This window comes from Drosophila obscura, unplaced genomic scaffold (assembly GCF_018151105.1).
Source record: "Drosophila obscura isolate BZ-5 IFL unplaced genomic scaffold, ASM1815110v1 contig_181, whole genome shotgun sequence".
NCBI lineage: Eukaryota > Metazoa > Arthropoda > Insecta > Diptera > Drosophilidae > Drosophila > Drosophila obscura.
Window position 1 is genome coordinate 701459 of NW_024542769.1, and position 12126 is coordinate 713584.

Below are 12126 nucleotides of genomic sequence, written 5' to 3' on the forward strand. Positions count from 1 at the left end.
TTTGTGTTTCGTTTCTCTCGCTTTTCGCTCTAATTTTTCTCGTTTTCTTCCTCCACTTTCCACCGCTCAAATGGCGGAAAACCGTTAAATTCAAATCTGAGATACCAGGCGCACAGAAATCAGCAGAAGGTCGCTGCTTTTTTTAAATTCTCGTTTTTTCTTGTTTCTCTTTGTGTTTCGTTGCTCTCTCTTTTCGCTTTACTTTTTCTCATTTTCTGCCTCCACTTTCCACCGCTCAAATGGCAGAAAACCGTTAAATTCAAATCTGAAATACCAGGTGAACAGAAATCAGCAGAAGGTCGCTGCATTTTTAAAATTCTCGTTTTTTCTTGTTTCTCTTTGTGTTTCGTTTCTCTCGCTTTTTGCTCTAATTTTTCTCGTTTTCTTCCTCCACTTTCCACCGCTCAAATGGCGGAAAACCGTTAAATTCAAATCTGAGATACCAGGCGCACAGAAATCAGCAGAAGTTCGATGCTTTTTTTAAATTCTCGTTTTTTCTTGTTTCTCTTTGTGTTTCGTTTCTCTCGCTTTTTGCTCTAATTTTTCTCGTTTTCTTCCTCCACTTTCCACCGCTCAAATGGCGGAAAACCGTTAAATTCAAATCTGAAATACCAGGTGAACAGAAATCAGCAGAAGGTCGCTGCTTTTTTTAAATTCTCGTTTTTTCTTGTTTCTCTTTGTATTTCGTTGCTCTCTCTTTTCGCTCTAATTTTTCTCATTTTCTGCCTCCACTTTCCACCGCTCAAATGGCAGAAAACCGTTAAATTCAAATCTGAAATACCAGGCGAACAGAAATCAGCAGAAGGTCGCTGCATTTTTAAAATTCTCGTTTTTTCTTGTTTCTCTTCGTGTTTCGTTGCTCTCTCTTTTCGCTCTAATTTTTCTCATTTTCTGCCTCCACTTTCCACCGCTCAAATGGCGGAAAACCGTTAAATTCAAATCTGAGATACCAGGCGCACAGAAAACAGCAGAAGGTCGCTGCATTTTTTAAATTCTCGTTTTTTCTTGTTTCTCTTCGTGTTTCGTTGCTCTCTCTTTTCGCTCTAATTTTTCTCATTTTCTGCCTCCACTTTCCACCGCTCAAATGGCGGAAAACCGTTAAATTCAAATCGGAGATACCAGGCGCACAGAAATCAGCAGAAGGTCGCTGCTTTTTTAATTTCTCGTTTTTTCTTGTTTCTCTTCGTATTTCGTTGCTCTCTCTTTTCGCTCTAATTTTTCTCATTTTCTGCCTCCACTTTCCACCGCTCAAATGGCGGAAAACCGTTAAATTCAAATCGGAGATACCAGGCGCACAGAAATCAGCAGAAGGTCGCTGCTTTTTTAATTTCTCTTTTTTTCTTGTTTCTCTTTGTATTTCGTTGCTCTCTCTTTTCGCTCTAATTTCTCTCATTTTCTGCCTCCACTTTCCACCGCTCAAATGGCAGAAAACCGTTAAATTCAAATCTGAAATACCAGGTGAACAGAAATCAGCAGAAGGTCGCTGCTTTTTTTAAATTCTCGTTTTTTCTTGTTTCTCTTCGTGTTTCGTTGCTCTCTCTTTTCGCTCTAATTTTTCTCGTTTTCTGCCTCCACTTTCCACCGCTCAAATGGCAGAAAACCGTTAAATTCAAATCTGAGATACCAGGCGAACAGAAATCAGCAGAAGGTCGCTGCTTTTTTTAAATTCTCGTTTTTTCTTGTTTCTCTTTGTATTTCGTTGCTCTCTCTTTTCGCTCTAATTTTTCTCGTTTTCTGCCTCCACTTTCCACCGCTCAAATGGCAGAAAACCGTTTAATTCAAATCTGAGATACCAGGCGCACAGAAATCAGCAGAAGGTCGCTGCTTTTTTAATTTCTCTTTTTTTCTTGTTTCTCTTTGTATATCGTTGCCCTCTCTTTTCGCTATAATTTTTCTCATTTTCTGCCTCCACTTTCCACCGCTCAAATGGCAGAAAACCGTTAAATTCAAATCTGAAATACCAGGCGCACAGAAATCAGCAGAAGGTCGCTGCATTTTTAAAATTCTCGTTTTTTCTTGTTTCTCTTCGTGTTTCGTTGCTCTCTCTTTTCGGTCTAATTTTTCTCATTTTCTGCCTCCACTTTCCACCGCTCAAATGGCGGAAAACCGTTAAATTCAAATCTGAGATACCAGGCGCACAGAAATCAGCAGAAGGTCGATGCTTTTTTTAAATTCTCGTTTTTTCTTGTTTCTCTTTGTATTTCGTTGCTCTCTCTTTTCGCTTTACTTTTTCTCATTTTCTGCCTCCACTTTCCACCGCTCAAATGGCAGAAAACCATTAAATTCAAATCTGAAATACCAGGCGCACAGAAATCAGCAGAAGGTCGCTGCTTTTTTGAAATTCTCGTTTTTTCTTGTTTCTCTTCGTGTTTCGTTGCTCTCTCTTTTCGCTCTAATTTTTCTCATTTTCTGCCTCCACTTTCCACCGCTCAAATGGCAGAAAACCGTTAAATTCAAATCTGAAATACCAGGCGCAAAGAAATCAGCAGAAGGTCGCTGCATTTTTAAAATTCTCGCTTTTTCTTGTTTCTCTTCGTGTTTCGTTGCTCTCTCTTTTCGCTCTAATTTTTCTCGTTTTCTGCCTCCACTTTCCACCGCTCAAATGGCAGAAAACCGTTAAATTCAAATCTGAAATACCAGGTGAACAGAAATCAGCAGAAGGTCGCTGCTTTTTTAATTTCCCTTTTTTTCTTGTTTCTCTTTGTATTTCGTTGCTCTCTCTTTTCGCTCTAATTTTTCTCATTTTCTGCCTCCACTTTCCACCGCTCAAATGGCAGAAAACCGTTAAATTCAAATCTGAAATACCAGGCGCACAGAAAACAGCAGAAGGTCGCTGCATTTTTTAAATTCTCGTTTTTTCTTGTTTCTCTTTGTATTTGGTTGCTCTCTCTTGTCGCTTTACTTTTTCTCATTTTCTGCCTCCACTTGCCACCGCTCAAATGGCAGAAAACCGTTAAATTCAAATCTGAAATACCAGGTGAACAGAAATCAGCAGAAGGTCGCTGCTTTTTTAATTTCTCGTTTTTTCTTGTTTCTCTTTGTATTTCGTTGCTCTCTCTTTTCGCTCTAATTTTTCTCATTTTCTGCCTCCACTTTCCACCGCTCAAATGGCAGAAAACCGTTAAATTCAAATCTGAGATACCAGGCGCACAGGAATCAGCAGAAGGTCGCTGCTTTTTTTAAATTCTCGCTTTTTCTTGTTTCTCTTCGTGTTTCGTTGCTCTCTCTTTTCGCTCTAATTTTTCTCGTTTTCTGCCTCCACTTTCCACCGCTCAAATGGCAGAAAACCGTTAAATTCAAATCTGAGATACCAGGCGAACAGAAATCAGCAGAAGGTCGCTGCTTTTTAAATCTCTTTTTTTCTTGTTTCTCTTTGTATTTCGTTGCTCTCTCTTTTCGCTCTAATTTTTCTCATTTTCTGCCTCCACTTTCCACCGCTCAAATGGCAGAAAACCGTTAAATTCAAATCTGAGATACCAGGCGCACAGAAATCAGCAGAAGGTCGCTGCTTTTTTTAAATTCTCGCTTTTTCTTGTTTCTCTTCGTGTTTCGTTGCTCTCTCTTTTCGCTCTAATTTTTCTCGTTTTCTGCCTCCACTTTCCACCGCTCAAATGGCAGAAAACCGTTAAATTCAAATCTGAAATACCAGGTGAACAGAAATTAGCAGAAGGTCGCTGCTTTTTTTAAATTCTCGCTTTTTTTCTTGTTTCTCAAAATTCGTGTTTAGTTGCTCTCTCTTTTCGCTCTAATTTCTATGTTTCTGCCTCCAGGGCACCGTCTCAAACCCCAGAAAACCGTTAAATAAATCTGATCAGGCGCACAGAAATAGCAGAGGTCGCCAATCCTTTTTCTGTCCGTCTTTTGTCTGTCTGTCTGTCCGTCTGTCCGTCTTGTTTCCACCGCTCATGGACCACTCTGAGTACAGGCGCCAGAAGCAGGCCGCCAAATTTGTTTTCCATTCCATTTGATATCTCTTTTCGCTCTAATTTTTTCATTTCGCCTCCCCCTTTCCACCGCTCCAAACAAAGGACGAAAATCAGGGCAGAACAGCAGAAGCGCTCTTTTAAACGCCTGTAGGCCCTTTCGCTATAATTTTTCCATTTCTGCTCCACTTTCCACCGCTCGAATGGCAGAAAACCGTTAAATTCAAATCTGAGATTATAGGCGACAGAAATAGCAGAAGGTCGCTGCTTAATTTTCTGTTTTTTCGTCTCTCCTTCTCCAGCGCTGCTTTCGCTACTAATTTTTTCTCATTTTCTGCCTCCGTTTCCACCGCTCAAATGGCGGAAACGGAAATTCAAATCTGAAAGAACAGGCACAGAAATCAGCAGAAGGTCGCTGCTATTTTAAGATTCTTTTTTTTCTTGTTTCTCTTTGTATTTCGTTGCTCAAAAATTTACAATGTAAATTTTTTTCATTTTCTGCCTCCACTTTCCACCGCCAAATGGCAGAAAGCCGTTAAATTCAAATCTGAAGTACCAGGGTAACAGAAATCAGCAGAAGGTCGCTGCTTTAAATTCTCTCTTTTTCTTGTTTCTCTTCGTGTTTCGTTGCTCTCTCTTTTCGCTCTAATTTTTCTCGTTTTCTGCCTCCACTTTCCATTGCTCAAATGGCAGAAAACCGTTAAATTCAAATCGGAGATACCAGGCGCACAGAAATCAGCAGAAGGTCGCTGCTTTTTTAATTTCTCTTTTTTTCTTGTTTCTCTTTGTATTTCGTTGCTCTCTCTTTTCGCTCTAATTTTTCTCATTTTCTGCCTCCACTTTCCACCGCTCAAATGGCGGAAAACCGTTAAATTCAAATCTGAGATACCAGGCGCACAGAAATCAGCAGAAGGTCGCTGCTTTTTTTAAATTCTCGCTTTTTCTTGTTTCTCTTCGTGTTTCGTTGCTCTCTCTTTTCGCTCTAATTTTTCTCATTTTCTGCCTCCACTTTCCACCGCTCAAATGGCGGAAAACCGTTAAATTCAAATCTGACATACCAGGCGCACAGAAATCAGCAGAAGGTCGCTGCTTTTTTAATTCTCTTTTTTTTCTTGTTTCTCTTTGTATTTCATTGCTCTCTCTTTTCGCTCTAATTTTTCTCATTTTCTGCCTCCACTTTCCACCGCTCAAATGGCGGAAAACCGTTAAATTCAAATCTGACATACCAGGCGCACAGAAATCAGCAGAAGGTCGCTGCTTTTTTAAATTCTCTTTTTTTCTTGTTTCTCTTTGTATTTCGTTGCTCTCTCTTTTCGCTCTAATTTTTCTCGTTTTCTGCCTCCACTTTCCACCGCTCAAATGGCAGAAAACCGTTAAATTCAAATCTGAGATACCAGGCGCACAGAAATCAGCAGAAGGTCGCTGCTTTTTTAAATTCTCTTTTTTTCTTGTTTCTCTTTGTATTTCGTTGCTCTCTCTTTTCGCTCTAATTTTTCTCGTTTTCTGACTCCACTTTCCACCGCTCAAATGGCAGAAAACCGTTAAATTCAAATCGGAGATACCAGGCGCACAGAAATCAGCAGAAGGTCGTTGCTTTTTTAATTCTCTTTTTTTCTTGTTTCTCTTTGTATTTCGTTGCTCTCTCTTTTCGCTCTAATTTTTCTCATTTTCTGCCTCCACTTTCCACCGCTCAAATGGGAGAAAACCGTTAAATTCAAATCTGAAATACCAGGCGAACAGAAATCAGCAGAAGGTCGCTGCTTTTTTTAAATTCTCGTTTTTTCTTGTTTCTCTTCGTGTTTCGTTGCTCTCTCTTTTCGCTCTAATTTTTCTCGTTTTCTGCCTCCACTTTCCACCGCTCAAATGGCAGAAAACCGTTAAATTCAAATCTGAGATACCAGGCGAACAGAAATCAGCAGAAGGTCGCTGCTTTTTTTAAAATTCTTTTTTTTCTTGTTTCTCTTTGTATTTCGTTGCTCTCTCTTTTCGCTCTAATTTTTCTCGTTTTCTGCCTCCACTTTCCACCGCTCAAATGGCAGAAAACCGTTAAATTCAAATCGGAGATACCAGGCGCACAGAAATCAGCAGAAGGTCGTTGCTTTTTTAATTTCTCTTTTTTTCTTGTTTTTCTTTGTCTATCGTTGCTCTCTCTTTTCGCTCTAATTTTTCTCATTTTCTGCCTCCACTTTCCACCGCTCAAATGGGAGAAAACCGTTAAATTCAAATCTGAAATACCAGGCGAACAAAAATCAGCAGAAGGTCGCTGCTTTTTTTAAATTCTCGCTTTTTCTTGTTTCTCTTCGTGTTTCGTTGCTCTCTCTTTTCGCTCTAATTTTTCTCGTTTTCTGCCTCCACTTTCCACCGCTCAAATGGCAGAAAACCGTTAAATTCAAATCTGAGATACCAGGCGAACAGAAATCAGCAGAAGGTCGCTGCTTTTTTTAAAATTCTTTTTTTTCTTGTTTCTCTTTGTATTTCGTTGCTCTCTCTTTTCGCTCTACTTTCCTCCACTTTCCACCGCTCAAATGGCAGAAAACCGTTAAATTCAAATCGGAGATACCAGGCGCACAGAAATCAGCAGAAGGTCGCTGCTTTTTTAAATTCTCGTTTTTTCTTGTTTCTCTTTGTATTTCGTTGCTCTCTCTTTTCGCTTTACTTTTTCTCATTTTCTGCCTCCACTTTCCACCGCTCAAATGCCAGAAAACCGTTAAAGTCAAATCTGAAATACCAGGCGCACAGAAATCAGCAGAAGGTCGCTGCATTTTTAAAATTCTCGTTTTTTCTTGTTTCTCTTCGTGTTTCGTTGCTCTCTCTTTTCGCTCTAATTTTTCTCATTTTCTGCCTCCACTTTCCACCGCTCAAATGACGTAAAACCGTTAAATTCAAATCTGAGATACCAGGCGCACAGAAATCAGCAGAAGGTCGATGCTTTTTTTAGATTCTCGTTTTTTGTTGTTTCTCTTTGTGTTTCGTTTCTCTTGTTTTTCGCTCTAATTTTTCTCGTTTTCTGCCTCCACTTTCCACCGCTCAAATGGCAGAAAACCGTTAAATTCAAATCGGAGAAACCAGGCGCACAGAAATCAGCAGAAGGTCGCTGCTTTTTTTAAATTCCCGCTTTTTCTTGTTTCTCTTCGTGTTTCGTTGCTCTCTCTTTTCGCTCTAATTTTTCTCATTTTCTGCCTCCACTTTCCACCGCTCAAATGACGTAAAACCGTTAAATTCAAATCTGAGATACCAGGCGCACAGAAATCAGCAGAAGGTCGATGCTTTTTTTAGATTCTCGTTTTTTGTTGTTTCTCTTTGTGTTTCGTTTCTCTTGTTTTTCGCTCTAATTTTTCTCGTTTTCTGCCTCCACTTTCCACCGCTCAAATGGCAGAAAACCGTTAAATTCAAATCTGAGATACCAGGCGAACAGAAATCAGCAGAAGGTCGCTGCTTTTTTTAAAATTCTCTTTTTTTCTTGTTTCTCTTTGTATTTCGTTGCTCTCTCTTTTCGCTATAATTTTTCTCATTTTCTGCCTCCACTTTCCACCGCTCAAATGGCAGAAAACCGTTAAATTCAAATCTGAGATACCAGGCGCACAGAAATCAGCAGAATGTCGCTGCTTTTTTAAATTCTCGTTTTTTCTTGTTTCTCTTTGTATTTCGTTGCCCTCTCTTTTCGCTATAATTTTTCTCATTTTCTGCCTCCACTTTCGACCGCTCAAATGGCAGAAAACCGTTAAATTCAAATCTGAAATACCAGGCGCACAGAAAACAGCAGAAGGTCGCTGCATTTTTAAAATTCTCGTTTTTTCTTGTTTCTCTTCGTGTTTCGTTGCTCTCTCTTTTCGCTCTAATTTTTCTCATTTTCTGCCTCCACTTTCCACCGCTCAAATGGCGGAAAACCGTTAAATTCAAATCTGAGATACCAGGCGCACAGAAATCAGCAGAAGGTCGATGCTTTTTTTAAATTTTCGTTTTTTCTTGTTTCTCTTTGTATTTCGTTGCTCTCTCTTTTTGCTTTACTTTTTTTCATTTTCTGCCTCCACTTTCCACCGCTCAAATGGCAGAAAACAGTTAAATTCAAATCTGAAATACCAGGTGAACAGAAATCAGCAGAAGGTCGCTGCTTTTTTTAAATTCTCGCTTTTTCTTGTTTCTCTTCGTGTTTCGTTGCTCTCTCTTTTCGCTCTAATTTTTCTCGTTTTCTGCCTCCACTTTCCACCGCTCAAATGGCAGAAAACCGTTAAATTCAAATCTGAGATACCAGGCGAACAGAAATCAGCAGAAGGTCGCTGCTTTTTTTAAAATTTCTCTTTTTTCTTGTTTCTCTTTGTATTTCGTTGCCCTCTCTTTTCGCTCTAATTTTTCTCGTTTTCTGCCTCCACTTTCCACCGCTCAAATGGCAGAAAACCGTTAAATTCAAATCTGAGATACCAGGCGCACAGAAATCAGCAGAAGGTCGCTGCTTTTTTAATTTCTCTTTTTTCTTGTTTTTCTCATTTTTTGCCTCCACTTTCCACCGCTCAAATGTCAGAAAACCGTTAAATTCAAATCTGAGATACCAGGCGCACAGAAATCAGCAGAAGGTCGCTGCTTTTTTTTAAATTCTCGTTTTTTCTTGTTTCTCGTTGTGTTTCGCTCTAATTTTTCTCGTTTTCTGCCTCCACTTTCCACCGCTCAAATGGCAGAAAACCGTTAAATTCAAATCTGAGATACCAGGAGCACAGAAATCAGCAGAAGGTCGCTAATTTTTTAAAATTCTTTTTCTTGTTTATCTTTGTATTTTGTTGCCCTCTCTTTTCGCTATAATTTTTCCCATTTTCTGCCTCCACTTTCCACCGCTCAAATGGCAGAAAACCGTAAAATTCAAATCTGAAATACCAGGCGCACAGAAATCAGCAGAAGGTCGCTGCTTTCTTAAAATTCTTTTTCTTGTTTATCTTTGTATATCGTTGCCCTCTCTTTTCGCTCTAGTTTTTCACATTTTCTGCCTCCAAATAGAGAGAGCAACAAAACACAAAGAGAAACAAGAAAAAACGAGAATTAAAAAAAAGCAGCGACCTCCTACTGATTTCTGTGCGCCTGGTATTTCAGATTTGAATTTAACGGTTTTCTGCCATTTGAGCGGTGGAAAGTGGAGGCAGAAAATGAGAAAAATTATGGCGAGAAGAGAGGGCAACAAAATACACAGATGATAAAAAAAAAAGAGAATTTAAGAAAAGAAGCGACCTTCTGCTGATTTCTGTGCGTCTGGTATCTCGATTTGAATTTATTGGTTTTCTGCCATTTGAGCGGTAAAAAGTGGAGGCAGAAAATGAGAAAAATTAGAGCGAAAAGAGAGAGCAACGAAACACGAAGAGAAACAAGAAAAAACGAGAATTTAAAAAAAGCAGCGACCTTCTGCTGATTTCTGTGCGCCTGGTATCTCAGATTTGAATTTAACGGTTTTCTGGCATTTGAGCGTTGGAAAGTGGAGGCAGAAAATGAGAAAAATTATAGCGAAAAGAGAGGGCAACGAAATACAAAGAGAAACAAGAAAAAACGAGAATTTAAAAAAAGCAGCGACCTGTTGCTGATTTCTGTGCGCCTGGTATCTCAGATTTGAATTTAACGGTTTTCTGCCATTTGAGCGGTGGAAAGTGGAGGCAGAAAATGAGTAAAATTATAGCGAAAAGAGAGGGCAACGAAAGACAAAGAGAAACAAGAAAAAAAGAGAATTTAAAAAAAGGAGTGACCTTCTGCTGATTTCTGTGCGCCTGGTATCTCAAATTTGAATTTAACTGTTTTCTGCCATTTGAGCGGTGGAAACTGGAGGCAGAAAACGAGAAAAAAAATAGCGAAAAGAGAGGGCAACGAAATACAAATAGAAACAAGAAAAAAGAGAATTTAAAAGGAGCAGCGACCTTCTGCTGATTTCTGTGCGCCTGGTATCTCAGATTTGAATTTATTGGTTTTCTGCCATTTGAGCGGTGGAAAGTGGAGGCAGAAAATGAGAAAAATTAGAGCGAAAAGAGAGAGAAACGAAACACAAAGAGAAACAAGAAAAAACGAGAATTTAAAAAAAGCATCGACCTTCTGCTGATTTCTGTGCGCCTGGTATCTCAGATTTGAATTTAACGGTTTTCTGCCATTTGAGCGGTGGAAAGTGGAGGCAGAAAATGAGAAAAATTAGAGCGAAAAGAGAGAGCAACGAAACACGAAGAGAAACAAGAAAAAACGAGAATTTTAAAAATGAAAATTATAGCGAGGGGGAAAGAGAAAAAAAAAAGCAGCGACCTTCTGCTGATTTCTGTGCGCCGGGTATTTCAGATTTGAATTTAACGGTTTTCTGCCATTTGAGCGGTGGAAAGTGGAGGCAGAAAATGAGAAAAATTATAGCGAAAAGAGAGAGCAACGAAATACAAAGAGAAACAAGAAAAAAAGAGAATTTTAAAAAAAGCAGCGACCTTCTGCTGATTTCTGTGCGCCTGGTATCTCAGATTTGAATTTAACGGTTTTCTGCCATTTGAGCGGTGGAAAGTGGAGGCAGAAAAATGAGAAAAATTATAGCGAAAAGAGAGGGCAACGAAAGACAAAGAGAAACAAGAAAAAAAGAGAATTTAAAAAAAGGAGTGACCTTCTGCTGATTTCTGTGCGCCGGGTATCTCAGATTTGAATTTAACGGTTTTCTGCCATTTGAGCGGTGGAAAGTGGAGGCAGAAAACGAGAAAAAAAATAGCGAAAAGAGAGGGCAACGAAATACAAATAGAAACAAGAAAAAAAGAGAATTTAAAAGGAGCAGCGACCTTCTGCTGATTTCTGTGCGCCTGGTATCTCAGATTTGAATTTATTGGTTTTCTGCCATTTGAGCGGTGGCAAGTGGAGGCAGAAAATGAGAAAAATTAGAGCGAAAGGAGAGAGAAACGAAACACAAAGAGAAACAAGAAAAAACGAGAATTTAAAAAAAGCAGCGACCTTCTGCTGATTTCTGTGCGCCTGGTATCTCAGATTTGAATTTAACGGTTTTACGTCATTCGAGCGGTGGAAAGTGGAGGCAGAAAATGAGAAAAATTAGAGCGAAAAGAGAGAGCAACGAAACACGAAGAGAAACAAGAAAAAACGAGAATTTTAAAAATGAAAATTATAGCGAAAAGAGAGGGCAACAAAATACAAAGAGAAACAAGAAAAAAAGAGAATTTAAAAAAAGCAGCGACCTTCTGCTGATTTCTGTGCGCCGGGTATTTCAGATTTGAATTTAACGGTTTTCTGCCATTTGAGCGTTGGAAAGTGGAGGCAGAAAATGAGAAAAATTGTAGCGAAAAGAGAGGGCAACGAAATACAAAGAGAAACAAGAAAAAACGAGAATTAAAAAAAAGCAGCGACATTCTGCTGATTTCTGTGCGCCGGGTATTTCAGATTTGAATTTAACGGTTTTCTGCCATTTGAGCGGTGGAAAGTGGAGGCAGAAAATGAGAAAAATTAGAGCGAAAAGAGAGAGCAACGAAACACGAAGAGAAACAAGAAAAAACGAGAATTTTAAAAATGAAAATTATAGCGAAAAGAGAGGGCAACGAAATACAAATAGAAACAAGAAAAAAAGAGAATTAAAAAAAAGCAGCGACCTTCTGCTGATTTCTGTGCGCCGGGTATTTCAGATTTGAATTTAACGGTTTTCTGCCATTTGAGCGGTGGAAAGTGGAGGCAGAAAATGAGAAAAATTAGAGCGAAAAGAGAGAGCAACGAAACACGAGAAAAAAAAAACGAGAATTTTAAAAATGAAAATTATAGCGAAAAGAGAGGGCAACGAAATACAAATAGAAACAAGAAAAAAAGAGAATTTAAAAGGAGCAGCGACCTTCTGCTGATTTCTGTGCGCCGGGTATTTCAGATTTGAATTTAACGGTTTTCTGCCATTTGAGCGGTGGAAAGTGGAGGCAGAAAATGAGAAAAATTAGAGCGAAAAGAGAGAGCAACGAAACACGAAGAGAAACAAGAAAAAACGAGAATTTTAAAAATGAAAATTATAGCGAAAAGAGAGGGCAACGAAATACAAATAGAAACAAGAAAAAAAGAGAATTTAAAAGGAGCAGCGACCTTCTGCTGATTTCTGTGCGCCGGGTATTTCAGATTTGAATTTAACGGTTTTCTGCCATTTGAGCGGTGGAAAGTGGAGGCAGAAAATGAGAAAAAATTAGAGCGAAAAGAGAGAGAAACGAAACACAAAGAGAAACAAGAAAAA